At 43.8% G+C, this 9,287-nt stretch overlaps 1 pseudogene; it reads left to right on the top strand.

The window, feature by feature from the left end:
* Positions 1-4,612: 4,612 nt before the first annotated feature.
* Positions 4,613-8,066, top strand: LOC136491683 (U-box domain-containing protein 33-like; annotated as a pseudogene).
* The last annotated feature ends 1,221 nt before the right edge of the window (positions 8,067-9,287 follow it).

Genomic DNA, 9,287 nt, shown 5'->3' with positions numbered 1-9,287 from the left:
CAGGCACCTAGTCATCCGCGCCGTCGTCTAGAGGTGCCAGAGACTATAGCCTAGCAGGAAAATATTATTAGGGGTATTGTAGCCATAGAGGAGGAGCAGCTTGCTCAGTAGGAGGGGTTGGTCACTAGCGAGCCCAGTGATAGTTCTGATGATGACTACCAGCCCATTCCACATATGCCTCCACGACGACATGATGCTGAGGCCGATAGCTCTAGTTTAGCGCCACCTACCCCGCAGACTAGCCCCGCTCTTCTTGCTATACTTGAGCGAATGAGGCAGGACTAGGCCAGACAGGCTCAAGAGACAACTGCTACAATTGCTCAGTTCCAGACTCGATAGGACGAGTTCCAGTGCCAGCAGCTAGTTATTCAGCAGCAGACACAGGCTCTACAGCAGTAGCAGCAGGCTATGCATCAGCAGCAGATCCTCATGCAGCAGCTTCTCAGATTCATGCAGCATGTAGTGATAGCAATTGGGGCCCCACTGCCACAGGCTTCGCCCTAGCTTGGTCAGCCTGCCACCACTTCGATGACTCCAGCGTTACAGCCTAGTGAGCTTCAGAGTCAGGGACAGCCACCAGCACAGTATGCTTCACCTACAGAGCAGGTTTCCCAGTGGTTCGCTTTGCCAGTGGTAGCCCCATAGTTCACACCACTCTAGACGGGCTTCACACCGGCACAGACGTCGTCGCTGCTTGAGCCAGACACTTTAGTCTCCAGGAGTCTTGGTGCTTCCTTTAGTGAGTTGACAGGGTAGCCCACTCCTCCATACCTTCATGCTCTAGGTCCTTCTATGGCTGCACGTATCACAGCAATGATAGAGATGCTCTCCTCCTCAGTGGCATCATCAGAGCCAGCTGCTTCAGTTATACCAGCACAGCCTACAGTAGCACCAGTTCCTGATCCAACCCAGAACGCTTCAACATCACTACCAGCTATGGAGGGTCAGACAGCCTAGAGCTCAAGATCAGACGATGATGGCACCTAGTTTCACCTTGCTCCTCGTACCTCAGCGCTCGGCTCGTCCGCTGTAGCCCCGCTGACCGACCCTTAGGTTTTGGTGTTTGACGCCAAAGGGGGAGAGGGTTCGAGTATGTTAGGCTTAGGGGGTGCTACTTATCTAGGGGGAGCTTAGTTATTATATTAGCTTATCTATTATATTTGGGGTTTTTATATGTGAGATACACTATTATGCATTTGTGTGTGATACATTATGCATTCATGTTTACTACTATATCTATGTGATAGTGATATCTACATGATCGTGATATATGACATGTGTGCTCTCTACTTTGAATTGTTTATATGTCATATCACTTGTGTTTTGCTCATTTGCCTTTGCTTCCGCATTTTACTCCGATGCAAATGAGCTTTATTACTTGTACTCATATTTATTTCATATCTTTTGAGTACATCATGATGGCTTGGGTCATATAAGATTGTCTAACACTTTTGTTCTTATTGCCAAAAGCTTATATGAACCAAGCATGTTAAAAACCTCATCTCTTTCACATACTCGAGGTAGTATTGTCATCAATCACCAAAAAGGGGGAGATTGAAAGCATCTAGGCCCCTAGTTGGGTTTCGGTGATTAATGACAATACGTGATTACTGTGACTAACGTGTGTTTTGCAGAAACAATTGAGTTAGGTCACGGTAATGGAGATCGATTGGGCAATCAAGGTTGTCATGCCCCTTTGATGAAAATTGTTTTGGCTTCCAAAGGATGGACGACAAGGTTAAGGATGGACTTGTTCTAAGTGTTGATTGGAGTTGGAGAGACACTTAGAGTAGTTTAGGACTTTGTTTTTTCTTTGGCCGTACTATTAAGGGGGGGGGGTATGAATGGGTAGCTTGACCTAGGTGAGACTAGTGAGTTAGGTGTGGTGCACATTTGTTAAAACTAGCACTAGGTAGCTCCACAACAACCCTTTGATCCAATGGAGCAAACTTCATTCACATATGTTCAAGAGTTGGAAGTGAATGGAGGGTCAAATACTAACCGGACGCTATCTCCGGTGTGACCGGACACTGGCTCAGAGTCCGGTCATTTCATTTGACCAAGGTGAAAGTGTCTGGAAGTGATCGGACCCTGCGAGGTCATGTCACCGAATGCTGAGGGCCAGCGTTCGGTCGACTCCAGTAAGGTCCCAGAGAGGGAGAATCCTGATCGGAAGCATCCGGTCAAAGCTGACCGGACGCTGATCAGGTTCCGGCTACTGACCGGACGCCGCCCAGCAAGTGATCGGACTCTGGAGGTCCAGCGTCCAGTCAACTCTTAACCACTAGAGCTCGGGGTATACCGACCGGTGCATTCAGTCACCCCGCAGAGGCACATAACGGTTCGTTTTTCAGCCGGTGTTATAAATACAACCTCCGCTCGTGTGTGGGGGTACTTTTGCTCATTCCAACAGCTGAGAAACACCTTAGAGAGTGCCAAGAAGAGCAAGGTCCTAGTGAGATGATTGAGATTTGAGAATCCCAAAGAGAGCCCTCATTAGTGAAGATCAATAGTAGCAAAGTGTGCATCCACCTTCTCATTAGGCTTGTCGTGGTCAAGTGAGAGTTCGTGTTTGTTACTCTTGGTGATTGCCATCACCTAGACGGCTTGGTGGTGATTGGGAGCTTGGTGATCATCCGGAGAGCTTGTGGATGACCCAAGTCAAGTTGTGAGCGGTTGTGGGTGATTCACCACGACGGAGTGTTGAAGAATCAACCCGTAGAGAGCACTTTGTCCTTGCGCGGATCAAGGGGGAGCTACACCCTTGCGCGGGTGCTCCAATGAGGACTAGTGGGGAGTGGCGACTCTCCGATACCTTGGCAAAACATCGCCGTGTTCCTCCTTCTCTATTTACTTTGAGTATTTACTTTGTGCAATTCAATTCTTGTCTTTACATTCATAGAATTGCCATGCTAGAGTAGGATTGGAACTTAGGTTACAAGTCTTTTGTGCGGTAGAACAATTAGAAACACTATCTAGGCACAAGGGGTTAATTGGGCTAACCATAGGATTTAATTATTGCAAAGAAATTTAGAATTAGCCCAATTCACCTCCCCTCTTGGGCATCTTGATCCTTTCACAGGCGTGAGGGGAAGGCGTCATCATCGAGAACATGGCGAGTCAGGGCATATTTGCTAAGCACGGTGAGGAACATGCCACGCCACTTGCTGTAGGTGTTCGTGGCATGATCGAGGACGATGGGGATGAGGGCCTTGACGTTGACGACGACAGTGGCCTGTGCCCAAAGGGCCTCGTGGGCACTCTCGTACACGTCTAGCGCGGCGGCGCGGAGACAGTCCTCCTCAGCACGGCGTGCTTCTTCAGCGCGGGCTTCGGCCTCAGTCATGAGGTGACATTCTTCGGTGGCCGCGGCGAGACGGTGATCTTCGGCTTCGTTGGCGGCGGCCGCCGCAGCAGCGTCGGCATCATCCGCCATTGGGAAACCAGCGGGGCAGGCGAGCAGACCAGCGGCGGCACCCAGTGACGAGGTCAATGACGGGGCCGGCGATCAGGTGGAGGCGCAGGCGATGGGACCGGCGATGCGCCCAGCGACGGTGTCAGCGGCGGGTGCGGCGATCGGATCGGCGGCTGGCGAGGGTTGCGGAAGAGTAGCGGATCGTAACCGCGATTGATACCATGTAAATGTGATTGATTGGAATTGATTACTATACATGATTACACATGAGTACATATAGGGGCCGGGGTGGCTTATGAGCCAACCATGCAGGCGTGATACATGCCACAAATCAAGGGCTGCATACTATAATTACAAAAGGCTAACACATTCCAAACGGTGTTTGCTTGGCCTAACTCTGCCGCCCTTCCCCCAGCTAACAATTTTCCATTCCATTTGCACCCTTTCTTTATAGCTTGTCTTGCTTAGGATGGCCATGCGTGAGACAATAACCTGGCTTTAGTCGTCGATTTCCTAGGAAAGACAATGATGTAAAGCTCTCATTAATGAAGGGAGACCAGGAATTTAGACATGGGAAAAGAAATAACATGTCAAGTCACATGCATCATATATATGTGCTTTCTTTGACATAGTTTATTCACAAATAACATAGAAATTAGTGACGAGAACAAAATTTTGCTTCATCACTTTGTCACTAGTGCTTACTTTTCCTCTAGTTAACGTGCTTTTCTCGAGCCCAACTTGAAGGCTACCAACTAGAGTGGCATTCCTTGTTTCTTTCTGTAATCTAAGTCATTGGTTACGTGAATCAAAGGTGTGCCAGCTTTGCTCATTGTCATGTAGTGATTTTGGCAACCAATTGCATTCAATGTAACTGATAAACAAAACAGGCAGCACAAATTATTTCTCCATTGAATGATTAACTTTTTAGATAATGGAATTGATTGATTATTAACTAAGTTAAAATATATAGGCCAAGTCAAACCAAGCAGGAAAGCAACACTCCATTTATAGAAGCAAGATCAAGTTTTTTTTTAGAAGCAAGATCAAGTTAGTTTCTGGTTTGGAAAGAGCCAAAATGACTCATAAGAGCGAGCATTATATTGGGCGCGGACTAGTAATATTAAGAACATTTTGGTTCTGTAGTATTAATTACCTCTTTTCCTGATGTCTGTGTAGCCATGAATCCCTCTCGAAATGAACGTCTTCCCATCTTCATATAGCAGTCAGGTGGACAAAGCCATATTATTGTTAACCTTGGCTTTGTCTTAAAAAGAGGGTGCACACGGAGGTAATTTGAGAGAACCCAAGTTTGAGCCTAAGTGGGAAGTTCTCAACTACAGGCTTTACAAACTGAACTAGTATTAATATTACCATAGGCTCCCTGAAACCTAAGCATAACAATGTAAAAATTTGGCACCAAACATGTTTTGTAAACAGCTATATGTTCCTGCAGGTTATTGCATATTATTTTACATACCGTGACATTGTTGCTGGTGTTGTGAACCTGGTAAAGAAGCTCAAAATTAAGAGAATTGTCATCGGTTCAAGGTTAGAACTAGATATATATACTCATTCACAATATCATCTTGACATGTACTCCTTTATGTAATGCTTGTACACAGGTAAAACTAAACAAATATTCCTATCGTAGTATTAAAAAATTAAACTAAGATATGCAGGAACATATCAACACAAGAGGTGCTTAGACGATGCTGTCAAGTTTGGCTGGTCCTCAATGGTAAACACATCTCCACTAGGTATAATCAAGATATTCTACGAAGTCAATGACACTGGATGACATTGTTTCAGTAACATCTGGATTAAATCTGGAATTGACTCGATCTACACAATCATTGTAAAATACACAGCAATGATCATATGGAGAACAATGGAAATATTGGATATGGAAGCAGGTCAGATATTTTGGCATCTATACATGAACGAGCTCGGAAATGCAGAGTACGTACTATGAGCTCCATATTAGTATTCTGTAGTTATTGAACAATTGGCTGCATGAGTCAGAGGATGTAAAATGCCCGAATAAGTTCCATTATTAAAAAAAATTGCCTTTGGACAGGAGGAAATAGACAAACTCCACTTGTTATTTTTTCTGAACTCTGCATTGTGTAGGTACGATATATTTGAATCCTTACTTCATCCATGATGTGCAGGAAGATGACACAACAACTGAAAAACCCACTGAGAAATCCAGCACTTGCCAGATGGAGAACTTTTCTAAGGGTGAAAAACCTGCAAAGATTATGGTAAAAGCTACATGACACATACTTTTGCTCAGGTTGTACTCCTAAAACAGAGCCATAGGCCTTAGTTAGCTATGGACACACAGAAAGTTAGCAATATTTTTTGTTTATTAAGCTTATGACAATAATCATTCATTCAAAACAAAAAGGATAATAATGCAAATAATTTGAAAACATCAATCAGACAGGTTCGGGAAAATAGGCACATACAGAAAATAAAATGCATGCCCCATGATAACATTGAACTATTGGAATCTCATTGTTGCTGTTGAATATAGACATAACCTTTTGGTCGAAGTCTCTAAATATTTCCATTTGTACATTCTTTTCCTCCTTTTTTTGTAAATATCTTATTTTATTCTTTTTTAATAAAAGCATATTAAGGGACTCCTTTCCAATTTCAGTAAAAAAAAAGCACTACTTGTTACTGACCATAAAAAACATGAGTTACGAAATTTGGCAAAACTAAAGTTAGATTGTTAATGGGAAACTACAGATTTAATTAATAGGTATATATGTCGCATACCTACAAATGTAGTATGCCCTCTTGTTCTTCAAAAACAAAATTTAAGGAGTTGTATCACAAAACAGATTTGATGTGTAATGTATCGCAAAAAACTTAAAATTTTATATGTAATGTATGACAAATCTAAACAATTAGTAGGTCAATGTATCACAAAATCACACATCTCATCTGGCTGAAATGCGTAGTTTTGTGAGCCATTGAGCATAAAATTTGTAGTTTCGTGAAACATGGTAGATTATATATGCAGTTTTTGTGATACTTTGACATGTTACATATGTGTTTTTTATGCAACTTCCTAAATTTGTAGTTTTGAGATTGATTTAACAATCTACGTATAGTTGTGCGACTCCTTACTGCTTATCAGTTTGGATACTCAGCACTTCATGTTGCCTTTGAACAGGAGGAAATTGACAAACTCCAAAAGAAACTGAAGGAGCTGCAAGGGGAGGTGCACAATCATGAATAATACAGCTTGTTAACAATGCAAACTGCCACTTCACCAGAGAAGTGTTTTGCTGAGCCAAGATATCCAGAGCTGCAAATTCCAGAGCACATTGTCCAGTTCTCAATTTCACAAATTAGGAAAGCGACCAATAACTTCCACTCAGAAAATATCATTGGAGAAGGCGGATATGGGCCAGTGTACAAAGGAGACCTAGATGGCATGCCTGTGGCTATCAAGTCATTGAGGCCTCATGGTACACAAGGTTTCTCAGAGTATCAGCAAGAGGTAAGATACTCTTTTCTTCAAAAAAAAAAGGTAACATACTCTAAATACAACCATTCTATCTAGTATTTGAATTAAATGTACTGAAAAATGCTCACACCCATCCAAAGGCATCTGGCCAATTGCACTGCAACATTTAGAACAAAGAAAATGTATGCATACACTAGGGAGAGTAAAATGCACCGTATGCACGTATAGTGTTATTGAATCTGATCTTTACGTAGTAGCACTCTGCATTTGGTAATTGGTATCACTATTTCTTCACATTTTGGCACCCCGTGCATGTAGAATAATTAGTAGTTATCATCTTACCTGTAACAAACAGCTTGTTGCAAAAGGCAAAGGGTTCTTTTCATCAGAAAAACGCACACGATAAAGAGTTAATACACCTTACTAACCCAGAAGGCTGTTTGGATCTCCATCGCACAGGTAATGGTGCTGAGCAAACTGGAGCATCCACACATTGTGAGGCTGATTGGAGTCTGCCAGGAGTCCTGTACCCTCGTGTACGAGTACCTCCCCAATGGCACGCTCCTAGACAGGCTCTCCAAGGGGCTCCCGTGGGAGGACCGCGTCAGGATCCTCGTCGAGCTGCGGTCTGCGCTGGCGTATCTCCACTCTCACCGCCCCAACGCCGTTATCCACGCCGACATGAAGCTGACCAATTTCCTCCTCGATGCCGGCGACGCGAGCCGGCTGGGAGATTTCGGGACGGCGCGGATGGTGCACGCGAAGCCGCTTGAGGAGGAGACCATCATCCGGGGCACGAACCCGATGGGCACTATGGGGTACATGGACCCTGTGTTCTTCACGACAGGCGAGCTCACCACGGAGTCGGACGTGTACGCGTTCGGTGTGGTGATCCTGCAACTTCTCACGGGGCTGGATGGCCTCAACATCGCCGAGAAAGTGCGAGGGGCGGTGAAGTTGCACATCTTGCTGGACGTGTCTGCCGGACTCGGGCCGGAGGTGGAGTCCGAGCGACTGCTCAAGTTGGCGCTGCGATGCTGCAGCCTGGAGAGGAAGCAGCGGCCAGTGATCACATGCGACGCCGAATGGAAATCACTTCTCATCCTAAGGGGCAAGGCAGCACCAGCTAAGAAAGCTCGGAAATGGAATTGCTTCTCATTCTGAATTGTCGAATACATATTTATGTCCTACCAGCATACACCATTTACCACACAACTGCGCCTAGTCTTGTAAGGATAGTTGAAATATAGCTGCTGCAGTCCTTCTCATGGGGAATAAGGATGCAAAGATGTTGTGTATAAGAATGTACAGAATGTAGGAGGAGCTAATAATATCACTAATAAATAGAAGTGACCCCTAGGCATACAATACCACAGAGGTATGTGTAAAAATTATTGAATATGGTCGAATCTAATAATTCGGCGTCGTTGATTACATCTATGCGGACCCTCCAGTATATACAAATACATATGAGGATGAGAATTTGCAGTACCATACAAGTTCTACTAGGTTTAAACGTATCAATTTATAAGTCAAATTTGGCTACTCGATGACTCCATGAGATACATCTTACGCCAAATTTGAGCGTCAACATATGCCTCCATATTTTTCGGTGAAGCTTGTCTGCCGAAAAATAAGCATCCTTTGCTCTAATACTGAGGACAATGTCAACACACCCATCGGTCATATTCATAGTTTTCTTGTATTTCTTTGAGCATGCTATTATAGCAGAAATATATTCTAGTATCTAATACACAACTATTTTTATCCATCAAATATTTTGGCCTATTTCAACATGTAAGCACAGTCCATAACAATATTCTTGAAATGCCAATAATAATTGATCATAAATATTGTATCCCTTTTGCAAAAAGCCAAACTAGAATATGAATCTCATGAAACATCCAAGGAATAGAACGTACCAAACCATGAATCATTATAATTACACGTACCTCGCGAAGTACACCATGGTACACACGTTGGCGGGGTAGAAATGAAGCCCAACCATACGATCTCCAATGGTCTCGGGGCCTATATATGCAATGTTTGGACATTGTGGTCTCTTCTGTAAATGCCGAACTCTTGGCTTGGACTCCGACAACATATTATGGCAATAATTATGAGTCTTCAGCTGGAAACTGGATGCTTCTCTAGCCAAAGAATTTGCTTGCTGCAAAGTCTTGTTGACAACTGGTGTCCTTGTCCTAGATACGTCTGATTTCGATATAATTACCTCCTGCTTTCTTATCAGCACACCCAATAATTGATTTTTTATATTGACTATCATTCACTACTGGAAATAGAGGCTTTGCCGAGTGCAAAATTTTTTGCCGAATATAAAAAATGGGGCACTCGGCAAAGACCTTCTTTGCCGAGTGCCGCACT

This window comes from Miscanthus floridulus, chromosome 11 (assembly GCF_019320115.1).
Source record: "Miscanthus floridulus cultivar M001 chromosome 11, ASM1932011v1, whole genome shotgun sequence".
Taxonomy (NCBI): Eukaryota; Viridiplantae; Streptophyta; class Magnoliopsida; order Poales; family Poaceae; genus Miscanthus; species Miscanthus floridulus.
The sequence above is the reverse complement of the archived record's forward strand: the minus strand, read 5'-3'. Positions and strand labels throughout refer to the sequence as shown.